The sequence below is a fragment of the Canis lupus genome, chromosome 11 (genome assembly GCF_048164855.1).
Source record: "Canis lupus baileyi chromosome 11, mCanLup2.hap1, whole genome shotgun sequence".
Taxonomy (NCBI): domain Eukaryota; kingdom Metazoa; phylum Chordata; class Mammalia; order Carnivora; family Canidae; genus Canis; species Canis lupus.
Genome location: NC_132848.1, coordinates 1,317,812 through 1,330,368, shown reverse-complemented (window position 1 = coordinate 1,330,368; position 12,557 = coordinate 1,317,812). Strand labels below are relative to the sequence as shown.

Sequence of the window (12,557 nt, the reverse complement as noted above, 5' to 3'; positions counted from 1 at the left end):
ATTTGTGGGGGCGGATGGATGTCACAGGGTTTTTTTTTTTTCCTATTTATAAGATCTGCCACCATGACTTGACAGGAATGACATTGAAATTGAGGGTGGCTTCAGGAACTGCGGACATTTTCACAAGATGAGGCTCCCAACCCACGAGCCCAGGACGGCCTCCCAGAGCCTGGTATGGCTCAGTGCACAAGTCTTGTGCTCCTTTGGTTCAGTCTCATTATTCTCTGTGATGTTCCTGAGAGGGAGTCATGTCCGTCATTTCCTTCCTGAGTGCTCATTGTCAGGACACAGCAAGCCCAACAGTAGAATAAAAACTGAGCCCAGGCCAAGGGCAGGAAGGCCCTATTAGAACAGCTCTCAATGCCCTTGAAGGCCCCATATCAAAATGTAAACAGAACTTTAGTAATTGATCCACCCTTCGGGAGTTCCCTGAGACCAGCCCTTAAAACTAAGCTAAAACCCACCTGGGGGTCCAAGTCCCTGCTCCACTGTGTCGGGTATACTTGGACACAACCTCGAGCTTGTAAATAAACCCTCATGTGTTTGCATCAGTGTCGGCTTCTCGATGGTTTCTCGGATTCACAATCTTGGGCTCAACAGTCTGAGATAAAAAAAAAAAAAACAAAAAACAAAAGAAGCTCGGACACAAGTCGAGTGAATGCAGGGTTCTGAGAGAAGAGGCGGAGACCCGGGGGCTTGGGGGCTCTTCTGTGGAGGCCCCAGCAGACTGGGGGGCGGGATGCTCAGCCCCAGAGCCAGAGGACCCAGCGTCCCCACCGGCATCCCGCCCATCAGGGCCGGGTCTCAGGGAGCAGCACAGCGCTGCCCGCTGGAGCCCAGAGACGCTGATGCCCACCACGCCTCTGCCCCCGCAGGTGCAACTCCCAGGGAGATGTGCACCTGACAATCAACACCACGGCCCATCCGCACACCCACACAGACCATTCGCTGCCACCAAGTTGTCAGACCACAGAGGCTGCAGAGCTTCAGCTCTGCCTGGAAAGTAGGGTCTAGATTCCTTTGTACTTTGTGCTCTATTTTCAATCATTTTCTTTGACTTTTTTATTAATTGCCTTATTTTAATTTTTATGTATGTACCTTAGATATTTCTAATTTTTACTTTCATGGTACTTCATTGTGTTTTTTTTTAATTTTTTTCAATTTATTTATAGACAGTCACAAAGAGAGAGAAAAAGAGAGAGAGAGAGAGAGAGAGGGGCAGAGACACAGGCAGAAGGAGAAGCAGGCTCCATGCACTGGGAGCCCGACGTGGGATTCGATCCAGAGTTTACAGGATCATGCCCTGGGCCAAAGGCAGGCGCTAAACCGCTGCACCACCCACGGACCACCTTAATTGTTTCAATTTTGGGATTTAGAATCTTTTAACAAGCAGGCCAAAATAATCTATTGGTTTTTTTGTGGGGGGGGGGAGGGCAGTTGTTATTGTTTTTCTTGTTTTTTCTTTTTTTTCCTTCTTTCTTTTCTGGAAGAAATAATGAGATGGAGAAATTCACCTCCATAAAATAACATGAGGTTCTACTCACAGCCAGGAAGTTCATCAATACACATATATGATGTCTAACTACAGTTTAAAACAATGATTATAAAGATAGCATCTGGGATGGAAAAAGAGCACAGAAGAAAACTAGAGAATCCCTTCCTATAGAAATAAAACAACTAAAATCTAGTCAGGCCAATGTTAAAAATGCTATAACTGAGATGCTGTTCCAAGTGGAAGCCTTAAAAACAAGAAAGGTTCTGGAGCACAGACACAGAAGTAGGGAAGTCAGTCACTTATTAAAACAGTAACATTCATACCGTAGGAGACTCAGAAGATGAAGAGAGAGAAAAGGTGGGCCTTGCTCAGACATTAGAAACGACAAATAACCACCATTTGCTTCAACATGGATGTAACTGGAAGGTATTATGCTGAGTGAAGTAAGTCAATCAGAGAAGGACAAACATTGTATGTTCTCATTCATTTGGGGAATATAGATAATAGTGAAAGGGAATATAAGGGAACGGAGAAGAAATGTGTGGGAAATATCAGAAAGGGAGACGGAACATAAAGACTCCTAACTTAGGGAAATGAACTAAGGGTAATGGAAGGGGAGGAGGGCGGGCAGTGGGGGTGAATGTGTGATGGGCACTGAGGGGGGCACTTGATGGGATGAGCACTGGGTGTTTTTCTGTAGGTTGGCAAATTGAACACCAATTCAAGAATAAAATTATTATAAAAAACGAGAGAAAGAAAGAAAGAAAGAAAGAAAGAAAGAAAGAAAGAAAGAAAGAAAGAAAGAAAGAAAGAGTGGCACCTGTGTGGCTCAGTTAGTTAAGCTTCTGCATTAAACTCAGATCATGATCCAGGTCCCAAGGCAGGCTCCCTGTTCAGAAGGGAACATACTTTGCCCTCTCCCTCTGCCCCTCTCGCTCATGCTTTTTCTCTCCTCTCTCTCTCAAATAAATAAAAAACATCTTTGCAGAAGAAACAAACCCACAAGGAAGAGAAATCTCCCATGTAGTAGAATTTTAAACAATTTGTGCAGACATTGCACCGTCAAGTTCATGAGCATAGCTTCCCACTCTTAAGTGTGGAATACACATAGTAACTTCCTTCTACAAAATATAATATGAAAAAGTTAAAATAATATTGATAATATAATAATAATAAAAATAATAATTAATAATAATAATAATAATGAATCAGTTTACTGTGGAGAAAGCTGACAAACACTACCACAGCAAGCTGACCAGATCGATACCAAGACTGCTAAATCATGTTGATAGTATCTATCCTTTATATGATATAATGAAAATGGCAGTATATCTCTGTATATAATCCACAAAACAGTTCAATTATGAGATAAATGAAAGACATGTCCCAACTGAAGGAAAGTTTACAAAATACTCTACTTCTCAAAGTGTTCCAGTGCAACAACAACAAGGAAAGGCTGAAAGACTGTCACAATCTAGAGGAGCCTAAGAAAACAGGAGGACAAATGGAATGTGATATGAGGGATGGTAACTTAGCAAAAACTAAGGAAATCTGAATAAACTATGGTCTGTGGTTAATGCGACTATTTTAAATTTGATTCCTTAGCTAATATTTGTACCGTAGTAATATAAGATATCAATAATTGGAGAAATTGAGAGCAAGTGCATGTGAATGCACTGTAATATCTTCTCAATTTCTCTATAAATCTTTGTTTTTTCCTAATTAATAAGATTTATTATGAAAATCGACTTAAATGAATCAGGCTCCAAGGGGGAAGACATTTTAAGAATCGTTGAATTAACTTTTGCCTTATTCTTAAAGAGTTCCTTTGATGGAAACAAAGTAAGAATTTCATATCAGAAGGAAAGAAAGACACTTATGAACACGTATAATGCCTCCTCAACCTGAAAAGCAGGAACAGATAATAAATAGCAAAAATCAGATAAAAATACTTCTAGTATAATAGACACCATATTGCAAGTGCATTTAAAATTATCAATGCATAACATTTATTTCCTTGACATTTGTCTTCAAAAGAGTTCACAGTGTTTCAGTGTCAGTTGAAACAGGGGAAGAATCTCAGGGAAGAATCCTTCACAAAATAATCGGACCATTGGTAATAATGACTCTCAGTTCTTTCCAAATCCATAAAGATGCATTTCCTGAGGAGTGACTGAGCTGTGAAGAAAGAGATTAGAAAGCCTCATCCCTCTGAATTACTTGTGTCAGAATACTTTAACCATAGTACTACGGATAGTAAATTATCCTTATTAACAGGAAATATGTCTCAGATTGGAATCTGAGCAATTAGATAGCCAGAGTAAAAACACTTTGACTCGCTCCTCATCTTTTAAAGATAAAGGAGAGCTTTTCTATATACAAACTCAGTTGTCTAGATAGCCTTAGGGAATAAGAGTCTGCAGCATGGAATCCCGCTGCACAGCTGGGACGCCCACGAGCCAGGTCTTCCTGGCCTGTCCCCCAACACACGCTGCCAAGCTGAGGTCATTTGCTCTCTTAGGAGCTCCGGGGAAGGGGGAAAGAGCTAGATAGGATGGGAGGGAACGCAAAGAGGCCGAGAAAATGAAGGCCTTTCTACTTTAAGTTCAGTGTTTGAACAAGTCCAGCCATCCCAGGCCCCTGTGAAGAAGAGCTGAAATTTACATTATTTCAGTTACAGGAAAAAAACAAAGTTTACAGCTTAATGTCTTAGAAAGCCCCACAACAGAATGAAACCGAGCCCATGCCAAGGGTTGGAAGTGCCTATTAGAATGAGAGCAGAGCTTAATACCCTTGAAGGCCCCATATCAAAATGTAAACAGAACTTGAGGAATTGCTCCAGCCCTTTTGGAGGACCCCGAGACAAGCCCTTAAAACTAAGTTAAAACCCACCTCGGGGTCCAAGTCCCTGCTCCGCTGTGTTGGGTGTACTTGGTCGCAAGCTCGAGTTTGGAAATCAACCCTTGTGTGTTTGCATTGGTGTCAGCTCCTTAGTGGTTTCTCGGATTCGCAATCTTGGGCACAACACCCCCATGTCCCCCTCCCACCTTGACTGAACCCCTATCCCCTCCCACCCAGGGTGAAACTCAGTCACCTCCCTGCCTACAACAGCTGGGCACAGGCCGTCACACAGGTCCCACGGGCACGGTGGGCACTCCCGCCTTCCCTGGCCTCCCAGAGGAAGGAAGGAGGTTTCGGCCGGACACACTACCATGGTGGCCCCAGGGCTCCCTGCCCAGCACGGCACCTCGTGACAGGTCGGGTCTCTGTTCCTGACGCCTGCCGCTCCTCCCCGGTTTTCCCACAGGAAATGAAGAAGGATGCCCTGGTCTCCTCCAGGGACATCATGCAGGTAGACCTGGACGTCATCAGGAAGTTCAGCAGCCACATCATGTTTTAGGACTGCTAGGCGGACGGGTGAGGCTGCTGGGCCAGGGGGCTTCCGGGCCTCGGAGGCTTTTGGGTAAGGTAAACGGGGCCTCTGAGGCCAGGGGGAGCAATAGCAGCCAACAACACACGGCTCCATGGTAGGGTGATGGGGATGACCACACCCCCGGGGCCTCAGGGATGAGGAGGCCACAAGGATGGGGCCTCCAGAGGTTCCCATGGGAGCTGAACACCAAAGGGGGGAGGGACGGCCCCCTGAGAAGCAGGGGATGGGGTGGGAGACATGGGGGGTAGGAACCAGACCTGGGGGCCGAGTGGCATGTCCGCGGCTGGAGCAGGACACACATTGATCCCATGAGGGTCAGACGGTTCAGAGTTCACCCAGACGGTTGAACTGAGAGACGGTTCACCCACTCTCAGTGTTTTATATATTTCTAAATTCTGTGCATTTAATTTGAGACAATTTGCAATTTGAAAACATACATATTATGATGACCCCCAGATAATGCCCCTGGTACAGCCAGGGCCCTGCACTCACCACATGGGGCCACAGGGGCAGGTGTTACAACAAACCCCAGAATGGGGTCACCTTTAATTGTAGACGTCTCTGTGTGCATCTTAGAGAAAGTGGATGCCCTTTGTCTGCCGGCCCCCCACGCCATCCCCCCATTCCCCAGACCCACACCATCCCCCTACATCATCATCCCCCATGGCATCACCCCTACCCCATCCCCCTCAAACACACACAGCCTCACACAATACCCAACCACAGTATACCCCAACACCATCCCCCTACACCATTCCCCACATTCCACCACCATCATACCCATGCCCCCACACCATCCACCACCACACCATCGGCCCCGAGCAAGGACCCAATCTAGCTGCCCCCTGTGGGACATGATCAGCCTCCCCGGGGTTCTCTGGATACCCTGCTCCCCTCAGAATCCCGGGTGTCCCATAGAGTACCCAGGGGTTGCAGAGAGGAGGGACGGCAGGGAGCCCCTGACAGTGTGTGAGCAGGTGAGTGAATCAGAGGAACCACTGTGCCCTGCCTCCGCCCACTGTCACTCCTAGAGGGCAGGACACCCTGCACAGGACACCAGGCCCTAAACCAGAGGTACCTGGGCTGATTGGGCCCAGGCTCTGTGGGGGCTGGGTTGACTTGAGCCCCCACCAGTCTCAACACAAAGACTAATGGAATCAGGCCCCCATGGCCCTGGCCAGCCCTGGATTCTGGCCCCAGGCTGAGCAAGCCCTCTCACAGCTGGATGTGGCCTGCAGGGCCCTGGGCATGCCCCACAGATCCAGTTCGCTGATCTAGGGAAGCCCTGGGGATCCTGGGACACCCCAGTGTGGGGAGAGGAGGGGCAAGCTGGTGGGCCCCACCCACACCCACACCAGGAGGCAGGCTCCTCCAGGTGCTGGGGCCCAAAGAGGCTCCAAGGCCAGGATCCAGCTGCCCTTTAGGGACCCAGCACAGGAGCCCATGAGTTATAGGTTCAGGTCAGCTCTGATGTCCTCAGTACCATCACTCAGGCTGAAACCTCAGGACACACGCCCCCACCCGGAGTCCACACATGCTCCCAGGTGGGGGACTCCAGCACCTGCCCCCCCACCCCGTGTGATTCTTGCCCTCCCCTTAAAGGACAGAAAGGTCTCCCTCCCCAGGGGAAGACACACAACCACGGCTCTGAGCCCTTTGCTGTAGAAAGTCAATAAAGTGTTGTGGTGCGAAAATGCACAGGCAGCCCGTTTCTGTGTCTCCCAGAACTCTGTGCACGGAGCGTGTAGAGACCCCCAGAGGGAGGAGGGGGCACCACCTTGGCCCCAACAAGCCCCTGCAGGGGCGCCACCAGGCACACACAGCTGAAGTCCCCACGTGCCTTCCAGGAGTGGCCAGACCCACTGCCGGACATGGGAATGTGGCCGAGCTGGAACTTCAAGCTCAGCTGACCCTCCAGCTGAAAGTCACTGCACGAGCGAGCCCCGGCACTGCCAGGAGAGCCCAGCTAACTGCCCAGGGACAGGACCAGAAATGATTTTGTGCCAACCATTTCGGGGTTTTTTGGTGACCCAGCCAGAGGATCCGATTGCTGCACGGGATAGCTGCATGTGATAGAGACACACACACCTCAAAAGCAACAAAAGTCGAAATCCCCCCAATGTTGTCAGACAGCAGCCAGATGGTTACATACACAACACTGTGGTCCCCAATAGGATAAATGGAAAACGCTATAAACCACGACTGTAGAGGTGCTGGAGCTGTGCCTGCTATGTTCCAACAAGGAGGGCAGAGGGGCAGGAAGCATCATCCTGAGGGGGGGCCACTCCTAGGAAAGGAAACCAGGTCCCTGTGAAGGCTACGGAGGGTGAAATCCGTCCTCCTCTCTTTCTGCTTCTGGTTTTCACCCTAAATACATTTTCCTCAATTATATTAGCAAGAATTTACTTTATGTTTTTAAATTTCTTTTTATTGCCATCCAATTTGTATGAATTCTTTCTTCAGCAAGGGTGTCAACAGGAGAGATAAAGATTTTCCCAGCCAACATATAAAGGAGTTCATGACCACTTAACCAGTCCAGTAAGGAATTTTAAGAGGGACTCTTCTAGTGGGGGAAAAAAGAGACCAAAAGCAACAAATACTAGAAAGGACCAGAGAACGTCACCAGAAATACCAACTCTTCTGGTAACACAGAGGCACAAAGTTCATATCTTTGAATAGTCACTCTGAATGGTGATGGACTAAATGCTCCAATAAAAAGATATAGGGTGGGATCCCTGGGTGGCACAGCGGTTTGGCGCCTGCCATTGGCCCAGGGCGCATCCTGGAGACCCTGGATTGAGTCCCACATCGGGCTCCCGGTGCATAGAGCCTGCTTCTCCTTCTGCCTGTGTCTCTGCCTCTCTGTCTCCCTCTGTGTGACTATCATGAATAAATAAATAAATAAATCTTTTAAAAAAAGATATAGGGTATGGAGTAGTTAAGAAACAGGATCCGGGATGCCTGGGTGGCTCAGGGGTTGAGCCTCTGCCTTTAATTCAGGGTGTGATTCTGGAGTCTGGGATCGAGTCCCATATTGGGCTCCTGGTGGGGAGCCTGCTTCTCTCTCTGCATAATTTTCTGCCTCTCTCTCTCTCTCTGTCTCTCTGATAAATAAAATTATTATTAAAAAAACAACATCCATCTGTACGCTGCCAACAAGATGCTCACCTTAGACCTATAGACACCAACAGATTGAAAGTCAGGGGATGGAAAATCGTCTATCACGCTAATGGATATCAAAAGAAAGGTGGAGGACCCATACTTATATCAGACAAACGAGATTTGAAAACAAACCCTGGGGGACACGTGTTGGCTCAGTGTTTGAGCATCTGCCTTCGGCTCAGGGTGTGATCCTGGGATCCCAGGATCAAGTCATCATCGGCCTCCCTTAGGGGAGTCTGCCTCTCACTCTGCTATGTTTCTTCCTCTGCTCCTCTGTGTATCTCTCATGAATAAATAAATAAAATATTTAAATTTCAATAAAGAAAGAACAAATAGTGTAAGAAGAGATGAAGAAGGGCATTATTTCATAATTAAAAAGACTCTCTATCAAGATCAAACAACTAAATATTTATGCTGCCAACATGGCAGTACCTAAATATAGAAAACAATTAACAACACAGGAACTCACTGATAATAATACAATGAAAGGGGATTTTTACACCCACTTATTTCAATGGACCAATCGTCTACGCAGAAAATCAACAGGGGAACAATAGCCTTGACAAACTGGACCACAGGGACTCAACAGATATAGTCTGAACATTTCTTCCTAAAGCAGAATACACATTCTTTTCAAGTGCACATGGGACATTCTCCAGAACACATCATATCATGGCCCACAAATCAGCCCTCAACAGGTACAACAGGTACAAGAAGGTTGATATCACACCATGTACATTTTCAGAACACGACGCTATGAAACTTGAAGTCGACAGTTAGAAAAAAAATTGGACAGACCAAAAATACGTGGAGATTATGAACATCCTACTAGAGAATGAATGGAGCAACCAGGAAATTAATGAGGAAATTTAAAACAAATGAAAATGAAAACATGTTTCTCCAAACCTCTGGGATGTAGCAAAGGCAGTCCTAAGAGGGAAATACATAGCAATACAGGCCTACCTCAAGAAACAAGAAGTCTCCAATACACAACGTAACCCTACACCTAAAGGAGATGGAAAAGGAATAGCAAACAAAGCCTAAAGACTACAGAAGAAGGGAAAAAAAGATGAGAGCAGAAATAAACAATACAGGAACCACAAAACTGTAGAATGGAATAACAAAACTAAGAGCTAGTTCTTCAAAATAATTAATAAAATGGATCAAGCCCTAGCCAGCCTTATCAATGAGAAAAGAGAAATGACCTAAATAAATAAAATCACAAATGAGAGACGAGAGATCACAATCAACACCAGAAAAATTAGACAATTATAAGGGAATACTAAGAAATTATACGCTAACAAACTGGGAGACCTGGAAGAAATGGACAAATCCCCAGAAATGTGCAAACGAGCAAAACTGAAATAGGAAGAAATAGAAAATGTGAATAGACCCATAACTAGCAAAGGAATTGAATCAGCAAGGTACCTGTGTGCCTCAGTGGTTGAGCATCTGCTTTGGCTTAGGTCATGATCCCGGGGACCTGGGAGATCAAGTCGCACATCAGGCTCCCCGCATGGAGCCTTGTTTTCCCTCTGCCTATCCCTCTGCCTCTCTGTGTCTCTCATGAATCTATAAATAAAATCTTTAAAAAAGAAAAAGATAAAAAGATGAGAAAGGACCCAAATAAAATCACAAATGAGAAAAGAGAAATAACAACCAACACTACAGAAATACAAACGATTATAAGAGAACATTATGAAAAATTATATGCCAAAAAAAAAAAGAAAAATTATATGCCAGCAACCTAGAACCTGGAAGAAATAGATCAATTCCTGGAAATATATAACATAGCCAAAATGATAAAGGAAGAAATAAGAAACTTGAGCAGACAGAATACCAGCAAATAAATTGAATCAGCAATCAAGAATCTCCCAACATGGGATCCCTGGGTGGCGCAGCGGTTTGGCGCCTGCCTTTGGCCCAGGGCGCGATCCTGGAGACCCGGGATCAAATCCCACGTCGGGCTCCCGGTGCTTGGAGCCTGCTTCTCCCTCTGCCTATGTCTCTGCCTCTCTCTCTCTCTCTCTGTGACTATCATAAATAATAAATAAAAGGAAAAAAAAGCCCAAATTAAAAAAAAAAAAAAGAATCTCCCAACAGGGGGATCACTGGGTGGCGCAGCAGTTTGGCGCCTGCCTTTGGCCCAGGGCATGATCCTGGAGACCCGGGATCGAATCCCACGTCGGGCTCCCGGTACATGGAGCCTGCTTCTCCCTCTGCTTGTGTCTCTGCCTCTCTCTCTCTCTCTCTCTCTCTCTCTCTCTGTGTGTGTGTGTGTGTGACTATCATAAAAAAAAAGGATCTCCCAACAGGAGACGCTTAGATCAATAGTACAGAATGGAAATCCGAAACAAGATACAAACCTGTAACTCTATGATCCATTAATCAACAACAAGGCAGGAAGGAATATCCAAAGGAACAAAGACAGTCTCTTCAACAAACCCTAACCCTGACCCCAGGATAAGAACAAATGGTGTTGGGAAAACCAGGCAGCCACATGCAGAAGAATGAAACTGGACCACTTTCTTACACCATCTATATAAAAAATAAATTCAAAATGGATGAAAGACCTAAATGTGAGACCTGAAAGCATACAAAGAAGAAAAGATAGGCAGCAACATCTTTGACATTGGCCATTGGATGTTCTTTCTAGATATGCCTCTGAGGTGAGGGAAACAAAAGCAAAAATACTATTGGGACTTCATCAAATTGAAAAGCTTCCGCACAGTGAAGGAAACAACCAAAGCTAAAAGGCAACATACAGGAGGAGGGGCAAGATGGCGGAATTGTAGGGTCCCCAAATCACCTGTCCCCACAAAATTACCTAAATAACCTTCAAATCATCCTGAAAATCTACGAATTCAGCCTGAGATTTAAACAGAGACCAGTTTGAATGCTATAGTGGAAAAGTTCGTGATTCTATAAAGGAAGGAAGACGGGAAAAAGAAAGAAACAAAAGGCATCCAAGGGTGAGGGGCCCTGTGAGGAGCCTGGCTATGGCCGGGGCGAGTGCTCACAGGGCAGAGGAGCTCTGTCCTGGGAGAAGGAGGAGCTTCACCAATCTTCCAGGGCAGAATGGCCCCTTCAAGGAGTCAGAGCAGGACCCCAGGAAGGCGGGGATGCCCTAGGGCACCCTGGGACACTAATAGAAACATGCACTCCCAGGAGAGTGCAGCGAGCTCCCTAAGGGCTGCAGGGCACATCCATTGACCGGGGAGCAGCTCTGAGGGGCTCAGGTGGCGGCTCTGCACAGAGGTGTTTGCACGGCCCAGGAGCAGCTTGGCAGCGGCGCCTCCTGCAATGGAAGAGGCTCCATTCAGAGGGGGATGTGGAGCTCTGGGAGCAACTTGGAGGAGCTCGGGCGGTGGCTCCACAGTGAGGTGGCTGTACAGCCGGGAGCGAGAATCCAACAGTGCAGGCCCCGGAGCACAGGGCGCCGAGACACAGCCCAGGATTTGGTCTCCCCCGGGACAGGCAGAGGCCCAGAGGGCCTAGGACACCAAGGACGCTCCTGTCCAGAGCTGAGCAGATCAGCGGCCCAGCCCCAGAGCCTCCAGGACCTGCATTGGACTGCTCCCGTGTTACTGCAGGGGCTGAATACAGGATTCCAGAGCTGGTCGCTGACACTGGGGTTGTTCCTCCTGGGGCCTCACGGGGTAAACTACCCCCACAGAGCCCTGCACCAGGCAGGGGACAGAGCAGCTCCCCCACGTGCTAACACCTGAAAATCAGCACAACAGGCCCCTACCCCAGAAGGCCGGCTAGACGGACAAGTTCCAGGGGAAGTCAAGGAACTTAAAGTATACAGAATCAGAAGATACCCCCCATGTTTTTTTAATTTATGATTGCTTCGTCCTCCACTTCCCCCCTTTCTTTCTTTTTCTTTCTCTTTTTATTCTCTTTTTTCCTTCTTTCTTCCTTTATTCTTTTTCGTTTTCTCTTTTCTTTCCTTCCTTCTCTCCTCTCTTTTTCTCCTTTTCCCAATACAATTTGTTTTCGCCACTCATCACTCAGCAAAATGACTAGAAGGAAAACCTCACCTCAAAAGAAAGAATCAGAAACAGTCATCTCTCCCACAGAGTTACAAAATCTGGATTACAATTCAATGTCAGAAAGCAAATTCAGAAGCACTATTATACAGCTACTGGTGGCTCTAGGAAAAAGCATAAAGGACTCAAGAGACTTCATGACTGCAGAATTTAGATCCAATCAGGCCGAAATTAAAAATCAATTGAATGAGATGCAATCCAAACTAGAAGTCCTAACGACGAGGGATAACGAGTTGGAAGAACGAGTGAGTGACATAACACAAGTTGATGGCAAAGAGAGAAACTGAGGAAAAAAGAGACAGACAATTAAAAGACAAGGAAGACAGATTAAGGGAAATAAATGAGAGCCTGCGGAAGAAAAACCTAAGTGGAATTGGGGTTACCGAGGGTGCCAAAATGGACAGAGGGCCAGAAT

At 46.6% G+C, this 12,557-nt stretch overlaps 1 long non-coding RNA gene across 1 annotated transcript in view; it reads right to left on the bottom strand.

Annotated features, from left to right (window-relative positions):
* LOC140642113 (uncharacterized) overlaps nt 1-9,665 on the bottom strand; it is a 38,810-nt gene extending 29,145 nt beyond the window's left edge. Inside the window, exons 1-2 of the long non-coding RNA XR_012038668.1 lie at nt 9,519-9,665; nt 465-601 (exon numbers count right to left, since the gene is read on the bottom strand). This is a non-coding gene — a long non-coding RNA (uncharacterized lncRNA). The remainder of the gene's footprint in view (nt 1-464; nt 602-9,518) is intronic.
* Nucleotides 9,666-12,557: the final 2,892 nt, after the last annotated feature.